Below are 14,337 nucleotides of genomic sequence, written 5' to 3' on the forward strand. Positions count from 1 at the left end.
GGAGAGAGAAAGGAAGGAAGGGAGAGAGGAAGGAAGGAAGAGAGGAAGGAAGGAAGGAAAGAAGGAAGGAAGGAAAGAAGGAAAGAAGGAAGGAAGGAAGGAAGAAAAAGAAGCTACATATTATGATCTATTTCACACAACATAAAATATATTGTATTTTATTATACATTTTTTAAAAAGGACTTCTTTAAGGTAGGTGCTATTATTATCCACATTTTACAGATGAGGAAACTGGGGCTAAAAGATATAAAGGGACTTGCTTGAGGTCACTCAACTAAATGTCTAAGGCAAAATTTGAGCTCAGGTCTTCCTGACTCTGTCCAGGATTCTAACTCTGAATTATCTATAGTAATAGAAATGAGTATTGTTTAGAGGACAGATTTCCAGTCATGGCCTACCAAATTAATGTGGTACACGCAGAAAGAAGTCATTATTATTGTTTCATGCAGGATCCATCTGTTGACTTGAATGGAGCTTTTCAAAACTGTGAGAGCCAGATTCCCCCTACCCACAGATCACTTAACCAATGTTTCAATAACTTGTACAAGGGCTCTCAGACAGACCAGTTTTTGACACAGCTAAAAAGATATGGTTAACGTTGAAGCTTTAACTTCTAGAACCCCATCCAAGACATTACACGTAGTAGGCACTTCATAAACATTGTCAAATGGAATGAAAACATTTTAGCCCTTAACTTATTGCTGAGTCTTGGGACTAGAGGACACCTTGAAGTTCAGCTAAGCCTAAATCTGAACTCTTTGCCTTACTTTCCCAGCAGATTCAGAAAGAGGGACTATGGATCTAGGCCACAATCATGTCCTAACATGGCAGTGAAAGACAGGAGTGGGGAAAACATTTCTACTATAAAAGGCAAGGTTTTGGAGCTTTCTCCCATCCTAACCTTCCCAGCTTAGAATCTCTACTCTTGCACATAGCTAGCTACTTGTTTCCTTTTCCTTCTTCGAGTATACTACCTCAGAGAAACTCAGAGTCCCAGTTCAGCCTAGCCCAAGCTTTGTTTTATACTCACTTGGTTCCCAAGTCAAATCTTCTTCAGAAGGGGATGGTCATTCCCTCAACTGCAGCCATTGTGACTGCTCTAATCACTGGCAGGCTTCCACTCACAGAAAAGTTCAACTTATACCTGAACAGGAAGTCACAAACCTACATTATTTTCAAAAACTACAGCATCCCAGCCCCTGATTAAAGATCTTTCTCATCAAGACATTCAATACTTCCTGAGGCAGTCCATTCAAGTTTTAGACAACTCTAATTGTAGAGATTTTTCCTCACAGGAAATTTAAATGTGCCTCTCAGCCACTTTCGCCCATTAATTCTAATTCAGCCCTCTGGCACCAGGAAGAACAAGTTGAATCCCTCTTTCTTCTGACAGGTTAGAAGATAGCAATCCTTTCCACTCTGAGTTCTCTCTTTTCTAAGTTAAACATTCTCAGTTCCTTAAATGATTTTCATTTGCCAATTTTAGCAATATATTTCTTAAAGCATAGCATCTAAAACATTAAATTACTACATCACAATGAACAATAGCCCTTAAAAGGGGTGTGGATAACTATATTCTCTGCCTTCTCCATTGACAAATGGAAGGAACATTAACCCAGTAGAGTGTAACAAGAGAAAACCAACTAGAATGGTGAGGGGACCCCCAAACCAGGCCAGAGAAAGATTGGTTGAAATTACTCAGGATATTTAAAGAAACTAGGACAGCTAGGTGGTGAAATGGATAAAGCACCAGGCCAGAAGTCAGGAGTACCTGAGTTCAAGTCCAACCTCAGTCACTCAGACCTGTTTGCCTTAATTTCCTCATATGTAAAGTGAGCTGGAGAAGAAAATGACAAATCACTCTGGTGTCTTTGTCAAGAAAACCCCAAATGGGGTCACAAGGAGATGAACATTACTGAAAATGACTGAAACAAGAACCTAAAGAAAAGGGAATATGTGATGGGGAAAAGGAACAGGAGTGACAGTTGTCTTCAAATATCTAAAGGACTATGAAGGGGATGAAGAATTATATTTGTTCTGACTTGGCTGTGGAGGTAAGAATTAATACCAGTGAGGAGAAGCAAATATTAACTCAAGAGAAAGAATTCCTTAACAATGAGAGCTATCCAAAAATGGAATGAACTACCTTGGGTGGTAGTAAGGTCACTGTTCCTGGAAGTTTTTAGATACAGGCTGGATGATCATTCAGGGATGTGGTAAGTGGGACTCTTCTTATGTCTGGATAGGCATTGGACTAAATGACCACTGAAATATCTTCCATTTCTGCAATTTTTATGATTCTCTACTTTCTCCTCTTTCTTTTATAGTGCTTGGAAATATGCTATTTACCAGAAATGACTTGCTCAGGCAATAGCTTTCAAAGAGTGATCCTGAGATTCCCTAGATGTGCCTCTGACACTCTCACGGAGATCTCTTATGTCAAAACTATTTTTATAATAATGCAAAGTTGTTTTAATAGTTAATATGGTAAAGATAAATAGATTTAGGCTGCATAAACAAAAAAAACCTGTGAGGTCCTCAATAATTTTTAAGAGTGTAAAGGGATCTTTAAGGTAAAAAATTTGAGAACTGCTGCTCTAAGGCACATCCCTTCCAAAAATTCTATGATCCTATGATAGATAACAAAAGAAGCATGCTTTAAAATTCAGAAATATATAAGCAAATATATAATCCTAAAGCCAAAAGACAGAATTGCACTCCCAGAAAGATATCAGAAATTGCTGAAATGGATTGATGATGATAGGCAATTAGTTCTTTGGAATTGCAATCTGCATGATATACATAAATATACATTATTTTACTTGAGTCTATCCTCAAAAAAAAAAACAACCCAAACCTATAATGCTGATAGCATAAGCATTACTATGCCTATTTTATAAATGGGTAAGTTAAGGGGCAGCTAGGCAGCACAGTGGATAGAATGCCAGGTCTAGAGTGGGGAAGATCTAGGTTTAAATTTGACTTTAGACATTTCCTAGTTATGTGATTCTGGGCAAGTCACAACTCCAATTGTCTAGTTCTTACTACTCTTTAGCCTTAGAATCAATACTTAATATCAGTTCTGAGGCAGAAGGCAAGGGTTTTAAAAAAAAACTTTTATATGAGAAAAGTGTCAGTTTATGTGACTTGCATGAGGTCACATAACTAGAAAATGAGAGGAGGGAGGAAAACGTCCACGTATCCTGATTATTGGACCGCTATGGCAGTTGAGTCTGTTTTGTGGAAATTTAGTTTGAAGGGATCTTAGATTTTATTTATTTTAAAAAATATTTCATTTTATGCATGCCCTTTGATCCAGCAATATCACTACTAGGTCTGTACCCCAAAGAGACAATAAAAAAGGGTTGTACAAAATTATTCATAGCTGTGCTCTTTGTGGTGGCAAAAAATTGGAAAATGATGGGGTATCCCTCAATTGAGAAATGGCTGAACAAATTGTGGTATATGATGGTGATAGAATACTATTGTGCTGTAAGGAATGATGAGCTGGATGGTTTTGGAAAGAACTGGAAAGGCCTCCACGAACTGATGTGGAATGAAATGAGCAGAACCAGGAGAACATGATACACAGAAAGTGAAACATTGTGGAACAAACCAATGTAATGGACTTCACTACTAGCAGCAAAGCAATGATCCAAGACAATTCTGAGGGACTTATGAGAAAGAATGCTATTCACATCCAGAAAAAGAACTGTGGGAGTAGAAACACAAAAGGAAAACATATGACATCACTTGTTTATATGGGTATAGGATTTGGGGTTTTGCTTTTAAAAGATCACTCTATTACAAAAATGAATAATGTGGAAATAGTTTTACAATGATAACATTTGTACAGCCCAGTGGAATCGCTTGTCAGCTCTGGGAGGGGGTAGGTAAGAGGGAAAGGAAAGAAAACGAATCATGTAAACATGGAAAAATATTTTAAAAATTAAAATTAAAAAAATAAAGAAATGCATTAATGTCCCAGTTCAGTAATACAATGACCCAAGACGATTCTGAGGGATTTATGGAAAAGAACGCTACCCACATTCAGAGGAAGAACTACAGGAGTGGAAACAGAAGAAAAACAACTGCTTGAACACATGGTTTGATGAGGACATGATTGGAGATGTAGACCCGAAAAGACCACACCAATGTAACTATCAATAATATGTAAATAAGTAACTATCAATAATATGTAAATAAGTCTTGACTGACCACACATGTTAAAACCAGTGGAAATGCGAGTTAGCTATGGGGAGGGGGGGTGGTTGAGGGAGTGAAGGGTAAAGTAAAAACATGAATTATGTAACCATGGAAATTTTTTCTAAAAATAAAAAATTAAAAAAATAAAGAAATGAATTTCTAACATAAAAAGAAAAATAAAATACTTCATTTTACAAAAACAAAAAGAGGGAAAGGGCCATAAGAGACTAAGTGACTTTTTTTTCTGTCTTAGAATCAATACTAAGCATTGGCTCTAAGGCAGAAGAGTGGTAAAGACTAGGCAATTGTAAATAAGTGACTGGCCCAGGGTCACACTACTAGAAAGTGTCTAACGTCTGATTTGAACCCAGGCCCTCCCAACTCCAGACCTGGCACTTCATCCACTGAGCCACCTAGCTACCCTCAAGGGTAATTTAATCAAAGTTATACTGTTAGTTGGTGGCAGAGCCTTGACAAGAACCCCTATCTTGAATTGGCTCTTGCTTCCTACATAGAATACTTTTGGTTTTAAGTAATCTTAACAGGTGGAGGACAGTGGGTGAGCAGGCAAACTGACAATTCAAGAAGTAGCTCAATTTAGAAGATAAGAGAAACAAAAAACACAAAATGTCTCACTTGTTTTCTTTAAGCCAGCATATGTCATAGACATTTATATTACAGATATGGCACTGCTAAATCTCCTCTTCATTCTGAGGTTCATGTTGTCTCTCCCTCCTAGCCCAGACCTCTCTCAACTTCAAGGCTTTTCCTCTTTTCTTTGCCTACCATTTATTCAAGGCTGCCCATACCACAAGCTTCCACTCAAATGCCATCTCATGAACAAAGCCTTCCCTGTCTTTTCTGGTGCACATTTCTCTCTCCTAGCACACATGAGCCTAGGGCAAAGGGTTCTTAACCTATGGTCCATTTAAAAAAATATTTTGATAACTGTATTTGAATTTAATTGATTTCCTTTGTAATCCTATGTCTTTTATTTTGTGCACTTGAGAACTTTATCCTGAAAAGGGGGACATAGGCTCTCCAGACTGCCAAATGAGCCCAGGACATAAAACGTGTTAAAAACCCCTGGCTAGTGGAACAAAAGCTTGGCATGGATGCAGATCCTCAGTTCTTATTTATGACCTTTACTTATTAGTTGTGTAACCTTGGGCGATTCGCTTAACCTATCAGAGCTTTACTTTCCTCAGATGTAAAATGAAGATAATATGCTAGCTTCTACCTTACCTCAAAGTTATGCGATGAGGAAAAATGTACTATCTATAGGAGCAGATAGGTAACTCAGTAGATTGAGTGCCAGGCCTAAAGATGGGAAGTCCTGAGTACAAATCTGGTCTCAGATACTTCTTAGCTATGTGACCCTGGGCAAGTAACTTAACCCCCATTGCCTAACCTTAGTATTCTTCTGCCTCGGAACCAGTGATTCTAAAATGGAAGATGAGGACTTCTAAAAATGTGTTATTTATTTTAAAAGTATAGAAACCATGAAATATTATTTAAATTTGTGATTATTGCCATGTAGAAAACAATAGTAGTTATACAGCTAAAACACTATCTTATGTGAATATCTTCTTCTCTTCCCATTTAAGATTACAATAGCCTATTGGTTGGTCTCCTTAACTCAAGTCTCTCCCTATTCTAATTCATCAATGTGATTCATCCAATTTAATCCATTTGTCTCAGCTGTCAACTGATCTTCCTAAAACACAGATCTGACCATTCTACACATACGGCTCCTTTTAATAAATTCCATTCACTCCCTATTGCTTCCAGAATCAAAAATAAAAATTCTCCTTTTAGCTTTTAAAGCCATTTATAACCTGACTCCTTCCTGCCTTTCTAGTCTTACTCCCCTACAAACAAACTCTGTGATCCAGTGCCACTGGTCTCCTTGCTGCTCTTCACTTAGACCACTCTATCCTCCAACTCCAAGAATTTTCAGTCTGCTAGCTTTGCCTGAGATGCTCTCCATCTTCTCACTTCTGGCTTCTGGCTTTCTTCAAGTCTCAGCTAGTCTCATCTTCTATAAGAAGCTTTTCCTCATTCTAATATCTATGCTTTCCCTCCAAGACTACTCCTAGCTTGTACTCTATACAGCTTGTTTGTATACAATTGTTTACATCTTGGCTCCTGAAAGTTCCTTCATAGCAGGAGCTATTTTTCTTTCCTTTTTTTTTTTTTTTGGTTTTATGCCCAGTACTTAGCAAAATACCTAGCCTATAGCAAGAATTTAATAAATGCGAGTAGACTGACCAACTATAAGCTTTTCAAGGGCAAGGCCTGTATTGCAAGGATCCTTGTAGCCACTGCTGCCAGCTCTGTACCCCAAGCTTCTCTTGAAAACAAAGGCCCATCTTTGTAATACCAATATTCTTCTGGTGAAGCTATATGGCTGTGAATTATGGAATAGCCCAGTCTCCAAAGAATTAAAGCAAAGGGTCACCCAAAGGGCAATGGAGAGACAGTAAATGGTATAAATAGACTGTGGCATTATCATCCAATGAAGAATTACACACCAGAAGCAGCAGTAAGGCTATCATCAAAGAGATTTATGATTGGAAAGGAGGTGGGCCAGTCATGTATCAAAGGTGAGGGGTTCCAGATGGACAGCCTGTGGATTGCAAACCATAAAGTGTTAAATAACCTAAATCAGGGCTTCTTAAGCTTTTTTGTGCATTATGAATCCCTTTTGGCTCTCATGGTGAAGCTTATGGATTCCTCAAAATTGTGGTTTTAAATGTATTTTTAAAACACAGGATTATAAAGGAAAACAATAATACTGAAATAGTCATCAAAATCTTTTTTTTTAGAAACAAGCATATACACACTAATTTTAAAACCTTTCATGTAAAGAATAGACCTAAGAATGTTGGATAGATCCAATGTAAAGGATTCAAGGGAAGTCATGCATAAGAGTTTCATAGGAAAGAAGGCATGGATGGGTTGCCAATCTCTGCCACTGGAGGGAGTACCTGCATGGACAAATAGATGAAAAAAAATCCATCAAAGAATCAAAGGTCGCTTTCTACTCTATGATGCTACATCCCAGATGTTGTTGTTGCTGTTGGTCAAATGTTCAGCATATCTGACTCTTCTGACCCCATGGACAAATGCATGGGGTTTTCAGCAGAAATAATAGAGTGTTTTGCCTTTTCTTTCTTTGCTATGACCCCATTTTACAGATGAAGAACTGAAGCAAATAGGGGTTAAGTGACTTGTCCAGGGTCACACAGTTAGCAAGGGTCTGAGGCCAGATTGAAATCAGAGCCCGATATACATGTCATATATCTGACACCTTAATGTTAACTCATCAGAGAAATCAGAGAATCAAAGGATTTTTGAATTGTAAAGGACCTCAGTGATCATCTGGTCCAACCCTTGTAGATCTAATATCTACTAAAAAATCCTCAAAACAATGTCTGGTGGAAGTGGCAGGAAATCTGTTTTACTTTTGGATAGTTCAATAGGATGGTCTGATTCAATCTTCTTTTATCATGACACTTCTCTATTCCCAACCACACCGTGTTGCAAAGTCAGTGACAGCAACAAATATTTATTCAGGACCCACAACACGTAAAGCACTGCACCAGGTGCTAAGGAAAAATCAAACTGAGTCCCTGCCCTCACAAAGTTTACAATGTAGCTGAAGGATTTAATATGGATACAAATAAAATATTATCTCACATATACACTGTCCTTCACTCTGCACCCCAACCAGACCCATACAGTAAATGAGCCTTACCCAGAGTTGGAAAAACTGATTTTCACTCTCCAGACAAAATAAAGTGAATACTAAGATCATAGTTCAGTGACCATATCGACAATATGTATAATTTGGCCTCTTAAAGCTCTTTTTTCCTCTTATGAAGGTTCAGGGGTTTGTATTTTCAACTGCTTTATTGTTTGGGGTGTTTATTTTAATTTCATTATCACATCCCTTTGACTTTCTCCAACCCCACCCCTAATACATGCTTCTCTTATAATAAAGTACAATTAAGCAAAACGAATCAACGCATTGATCGTGTTCAAATTGTACGTTGTTGTTGGGTTTTTTAAATACTTTAATTATCTAGATAATTATGTCTATATACACCAAGTGTCATATTATTATCAAAATAAGAGGTAGGGAAGATATACGGGTTCTAATTTTAAACCAAAAAAATTCTACATTGAGCAATGAGAAATGTATTTTTCCCCCCTGCAGTACATAAAAAAAAATTCTTAAGTTTCAAAACTTTGTAGTTTCTTTGGCTTCTTGAAAGGACAGTCATGAACCCCAAGCTGAATGCTCTTGGGGAAATCATTGAGCTAGCCACAGAACTGCCATTGCCAACTTCACCAAAACAGTGATGTTTCTCTCAATGTTGTATACCCACATTAACTCCAGATAGGCAAAGCATCCAGAGTCCACATCTATCATCTAACAGAGAGTATAGGATGGGCAGATGGTCAACACAATACATCACAATGGTATATCCACCAACAGATTTTAGAATCTTCTCCAGATCCGTTAAATTACTTAGAGGCAGAAAAAGTAATAGCTGCTGTCCCTCTCTGAGGTAAAATGCTTAAGTTACTGAAGGCATTCCTCCTGGTCTTATTCAAAGTTTCTGGAATAACGATTATATGAAAAAGATAGGTTTGTTTTTGCCCTAAAATTCTATGATTTATTAGTGTTTTTTTTCCCTTCTGCACCAGGATCATTTATGTGATGAGCAGCCAGCTATTTTTACTTGAATAAAAGCATAAATGGTGTGCTTATCAGATTCATAGCTGAAAAGGATCGTTAACACATTGGATTAGCAAAGTAAGGATCCAAAAAGATTTTGGAAGGCTAAAACACTAGGTTTACTCTAACAAGATATAATTGAAGAGAGATAAATGTAAAGCCCTACACTTAAATTCAAAAAAAAAAAAGTTTCCTAAGTCCAACATGGTGAAGCTGTTTGCAACCAGACAAGAATTCATCTGAAAGAGAATTATGGATGTTAATTTACTGGAATCTCAGTAGGCAAGACTCAGTGGAGTCAAAAAATTGAATGTACTCAGACTACACCAAGAAGGACTGTGTCTAGAATGAAAGAGGTGATATTTCCACCATACTTACTTCAGCAAGACTATATCAGAGGACAGCTAGGTAGCTTAATGGATAGAGAGTCAGACCTGGAGATGGGGTGGGCGTTGGGGGTCCTGGGTTCAAATCTGACCTCAGACACTTCCTAGCTGTGTGACCCCAGGGCCTAGGCAAATCACTTAACCTCTATTGCTTAGCCCTTATTGCACTTTTGCCTTGGAACCAATACTTAGTATCGATTCTAAAACAGAAGATAATGGATTTTTAAAGACTGTATCTGGAGTACTGAGATCAGTTTGTGTATCCTGCATTTTGGGAAGGATGCTGACAAGCTATCAAAGCCCAGAAGAGGACAACAAGAATAATACAAAGCACCAAGACCATGCTTTCTTAGAGTCAGGTGAGGGAACCAACAGTATTTAGCCTAAAGAAGAGAGAATGCTTAGGTGACAGAATAGTCTTCTTCAAGTATTTCAAAGGCTGTTAAATGGGTAGTGGAGGGAAGGGGACAGTTAGATTTGTTCTGGTTGACCCCAGAGAAAAAAGAGTAATTTAAGCTCAGTTCAGATACAATTTCCCTAACAATTAAAATTGTTCAAATAAGATGGGATGCCTGTAGAAGTAGTGAGTTCTTCTTGACTTGAGATTTTTCAACAAAAGCTCAAAAACCTATCAGAGATGTCATAGAGAATCTCCTCTAGCATTCAGTGATAGGCTCAATAGACTCTGAGATCCCTTATAATTCTGAGATTTCATGATCCCATGATTCCAAACTGCTAGATCAATAATATGAAATAAAGAATGTGAGGTGTGAATCTGCTAACTGGTAAATAACAAGGACATAGTATTATGAGTTCAAATTAAACAATGGTGGTGGTCAAAGTAAAACAGAAATAAGGACTATCAAAACATACACAAGAACTTAGAGATCCACATGTTTATTGTATTTTTTATTTATTTTGTTAAATATTTCCCAATTATATTTTAATCTGTTCAGGCCACAGTGGGGAGTGTCGCAGGCTACATTGTGATTGGCTTCATGTTTGACCCCTCTGATCCAGACTATCTATCAACTTCTCAAATACTTTTCAGGTACTTCCAGAGACCTCTGATTTCATTAGAGCAGATCCTTCCTCCACCCCTACGAATCCCTTCCTCTCCAAGTGCTAGTAGACAATTTCATGAATTGCTGTATGTAGCAAAAAAAAAAAAAAAAAAAAAAAAAAAAGACATCACTTGGTGGCCAATCTTCTAGTGACAAGTTTCTTTGAACCAGACTGGATCAAAACAACCAGCATACAGTTCATCACTAGGACAGATTTCAAGCCTTTCCAAGCCTATACTTCTTCTGGACTTCCCTATTACTGTGAAGGGTTCCACTAAGATTCAATTAGTGTCATCCTCCATGCTTCACTATCTTTCATATCACATATCCAAATTAATAGCTAAATTCTATCACTAGCTTTTGCCCGTAAACTCTCTAAGCTTCAGTTTCTCCAAAATAAAATTCAGAATTATAACTAAACTCAAAATAATCATAACCCTCTTGGGCTTGTGTTGTGCTTTTACAGCTTTCCATTCTCATATTTATTCTCTAATTTAATAGTTATAATAACCTTTTAAAGTAGGTCAGGCACCATCATCTCCAGTTTAAAGAGAATGAATTTGAAACCCCAAGAAGCTGTGTCCTGCCCAAGGTCACATACTTAGTACATATTAGAACCAAAAGTTCAACCCAGGTTTTCTGAGTCTTGATTGAGCATTCCTTCCCTATGTCTTGTTCTCTCTAAGTCTTGAGTTCCTTGAGAAGAGTCTCCATCAGTATAATTCAGTAATTTTTATAAAAAAATTGGAACCAATACTCTTTCCTTCTACAGATTTATCTATAAATGTGAACTATTTAAACAAAGTAGTAAAGGTTGAGAGTGGATTTGGTTTGTTCTTTTTTTTTTTTTTAACCCTTACATTCCATCTTGGAGTCAATACTGTGTATTGGCTCCAAGGCAGAAGAGTGGTAAGGGCTAGGCAATGGGGGTCAAGTGACTTGCCCAGGGTCACACAGCTGGGAAGTGTCTGAGGCCAGATTTGAACCTAGGACCTCCCGTCTCTAGGCCTGGCTCTCAATCCACTGAGCTACTCAGCTGCCCCCTTTTTGGTTTGTTCTTAAGAGTTTGTAAAGAATGGTAAAGAGAGGAATACATTCATGCTAACTTTGGGCATGGGAAAAATCCTTCCATTTTTTAAAATCAGTCTGTAGGTTGGGTCTTTGAGCAGTTTCTATAGCTTTTATTTTCAAAACTGTGCCAAGGATAGGTAGAAAGAAAAACACTTTAACCCAGACCATCCCTATTCCATTCTGCACAATGCCCCCACTAAAATTTTCATGAAAACGGCAAATCTCCCTTGGATTGCCATACTACAACTCGAGGACCATAGAGATACAATTATCAAAGTTGCAAGAGACTATAAGAGATAGTATGATTCTCCCTACTGTTTTTTCGTTGTTGTTTTTTTTTTTTAGATACAATAGTATTTCCATTTTGCAGATCAGGTTACTGAAACTGAGAGGCTAATTTCCTTGCTTAAGGAAACACAGTTTGAAAGTGGCAAAGGAAAGGACCAGAACTCACAAAGAATCGCCTGCCTTCTAATGAGTGTAGTGTCCTTTTCCTAGAAGCACAATGAATTGAATCTGTCTACTCAAGAGTCGACTAGGAGGAAGAAAATGGTCAAATAATGTCGTTACTCTTTTCTGGGGAACCCCAAACTTTTGGCTTTAGCTGAGGCTCCTCTATGCATACATGGATACAGTTATATGTCAGAGGGAGAAAACAGAAAACTTTGTCCAAGAGCTTTCTTTGTGATGAGATGTTGAGTTCCCATCCTTGCTCATTTTTAAACCCAATTCCTTAAACATTATGTAACACAATATCCAAATTCTACCCTTTTGCTAATTTAACAAGCCATTAAGAGTTTTCTGTTTGCTTCCTAAAATACCACAAGAACATTGGGTGTGCTGGTTGATTAACACAGTAGAAAGTCTTCATTTTGCTAATATGTTTCACGCTTCCTATGGGTCCTGGCAATTTCACACTGCAACAGAAATTAAATGAGTGTTATATTTTGGGAGGTCTTCTAGTGTTAGACGGGAGCAGATGCCATTCATCTGAAAAGAAGGCTGGGCTGATGAAGCCCAGACAGCTGGAGGATGGAGAAGAGGGAGAACCACTCAAGTTCTAAGACTGAGACTTCTAAAGGGGTATGAGGGTATTGGCCCTTATGGGTTCCTAGAGGTTTGGACCTTTGAAGGAGAATCTTTCCATAAAATCAAGATGAGCAATACACTTCTCACTTTCTCATATACAACTACCATTGTGGGAATTAGCTATTTTAAGGGCAATGAGCCGAGAGTCAGGATGGGTAAACTGAGTCAGGCCCAACAACTTACATAACCTTTTGCAACTTACAAAGGAAGGAATCACAACATTATAAGATGAATAGAGTCGTTATTATTGTCTTCATTTTACAAATATGGGAAATTAAAACTTGGAAGGGTAAACTGACTTTCTCAGGGTAACATGACCAGTATGTGGATAAACCAGGCTTCAAACCTAGGTCAACTGACTCCATATCGGGTATTTCTTCCAATCTCCCTGGTCTTTCCTTTTACTTGTTTCTTTACTACAAGTCCAAGTGTGTTTCTTTTTAAATGGTGAGGTAGTGAACTAAGTGGATTTTTTAAAACTCTTTCCATACTTTAGATTTGGGGGCTGGATCAGGTCCAGGGATTAAAATGAAAGGTAGAAGATTGATAATACACTGGGTATTTTGTCCATTTATGTGAACAACAGGCAAGATCTTGGGAGTTTGGTGAAAGGAAAAGAGTCCAGTTTCAGAAGATTCTTAGAACAGGTTCTCTAATGTTTAAAACTTATATCTTTGGATCAACTTCAGACACTTGTCTGAAAAATTCAGGGCAAAAACTGAGTTTGAATCAGGTTTTTACAAACCTCCTGGGATTCTCCCATCACTTAACCTTGACTATATCTACAGAAAGTTCTAAGCCAAATATTCTCTGTTAAGTTCTTCCAAATGTCTTACTAAAAGCCAGGCATCTGTAAGAGGTTCCAGGTACCAGAAGGATTTTTGGTTGTTGTTGTTTTTTGTTTTTTTGTCGTTTTTTTAAACCAAATCTGTCCCTCTGGGTAAGTTACCCAAACTGTTTCCAACTTCTGTGAGAACTAATAACTTCTCCACCCACTGTGAAGTTTTAGAGCATTTAATCTGGGCCTTTTCACAAGACTGAGGCCCTGAGTCTTCCTGGGGCCTCTTACTTTGAAGTAGAAATTCCTAGTATCACCTTGCGACTCTTCACCCTTCTTTGACCACCAACCTTTGCAAAAGCAGAAGGTTGGAATCAGTGCTGCTCTTTATATCTAAGGTTCCCCCAAAGTTATCTACTGCAGGTTCCCCTTTTCCAAATGTAAACAGTTAAAAGACCCAAGAAGTCGTCCCACAAGGCTATCCCCTTGGTAAAGAAAGGCATGTAACTATCAGTGATAAATTTCCTCTGCTCCCAGCTTCTGGCCTGGGATTTTTGTGAGGATAATGCAGATGTGTGCTGGAAATTAAACAGTATGCAACCAGGGTGGCCTGGATTGAATTCAAGCTTGCATTCAGGCCACGGCTCACTCAGCATTTATTCAAGAAGTTCTCTTTCTAAAGAAATCTCAAACCATCCCAATGCTAACCCTCCCACTCCTCACAAAAGAACGAGGCCCACTAACTGTACTTGGGTAGGTCCCCAAATCAGGAAAATAACAATAAAAAGAGAGTATGCATATTTGTAACATACATTAAAATAAACCATTTATTTCTATCCCCAGAAATCAAAGACTTCTTCAGGGTGTTTTGCTCACAGAACCCCCAAAATTACTTTATTCGCCCATTTATAAGCCAAAGAATTTGCAAGCATCATTTATTATTTGGAAGGGAAAGCAACTGTGAGTTCGTATTAGTCAAAATTCAAACAAACCAAG

This window comes from Gracilinanus agilis, chromosome 3 (genome assembly GCF_016433145.1).
Source record: "Gracilinanus agilis isolate LMUSP501 chromosome 3, AgileGrace, whole genome shotgun sequence".
NCBI classification, from domain to species: Eukaryota; Metazoa; Chordata; class Mammalia; order Didelphimorphia; family Didelphidae; genus Gracilinanus; species Gracilinanus agilis.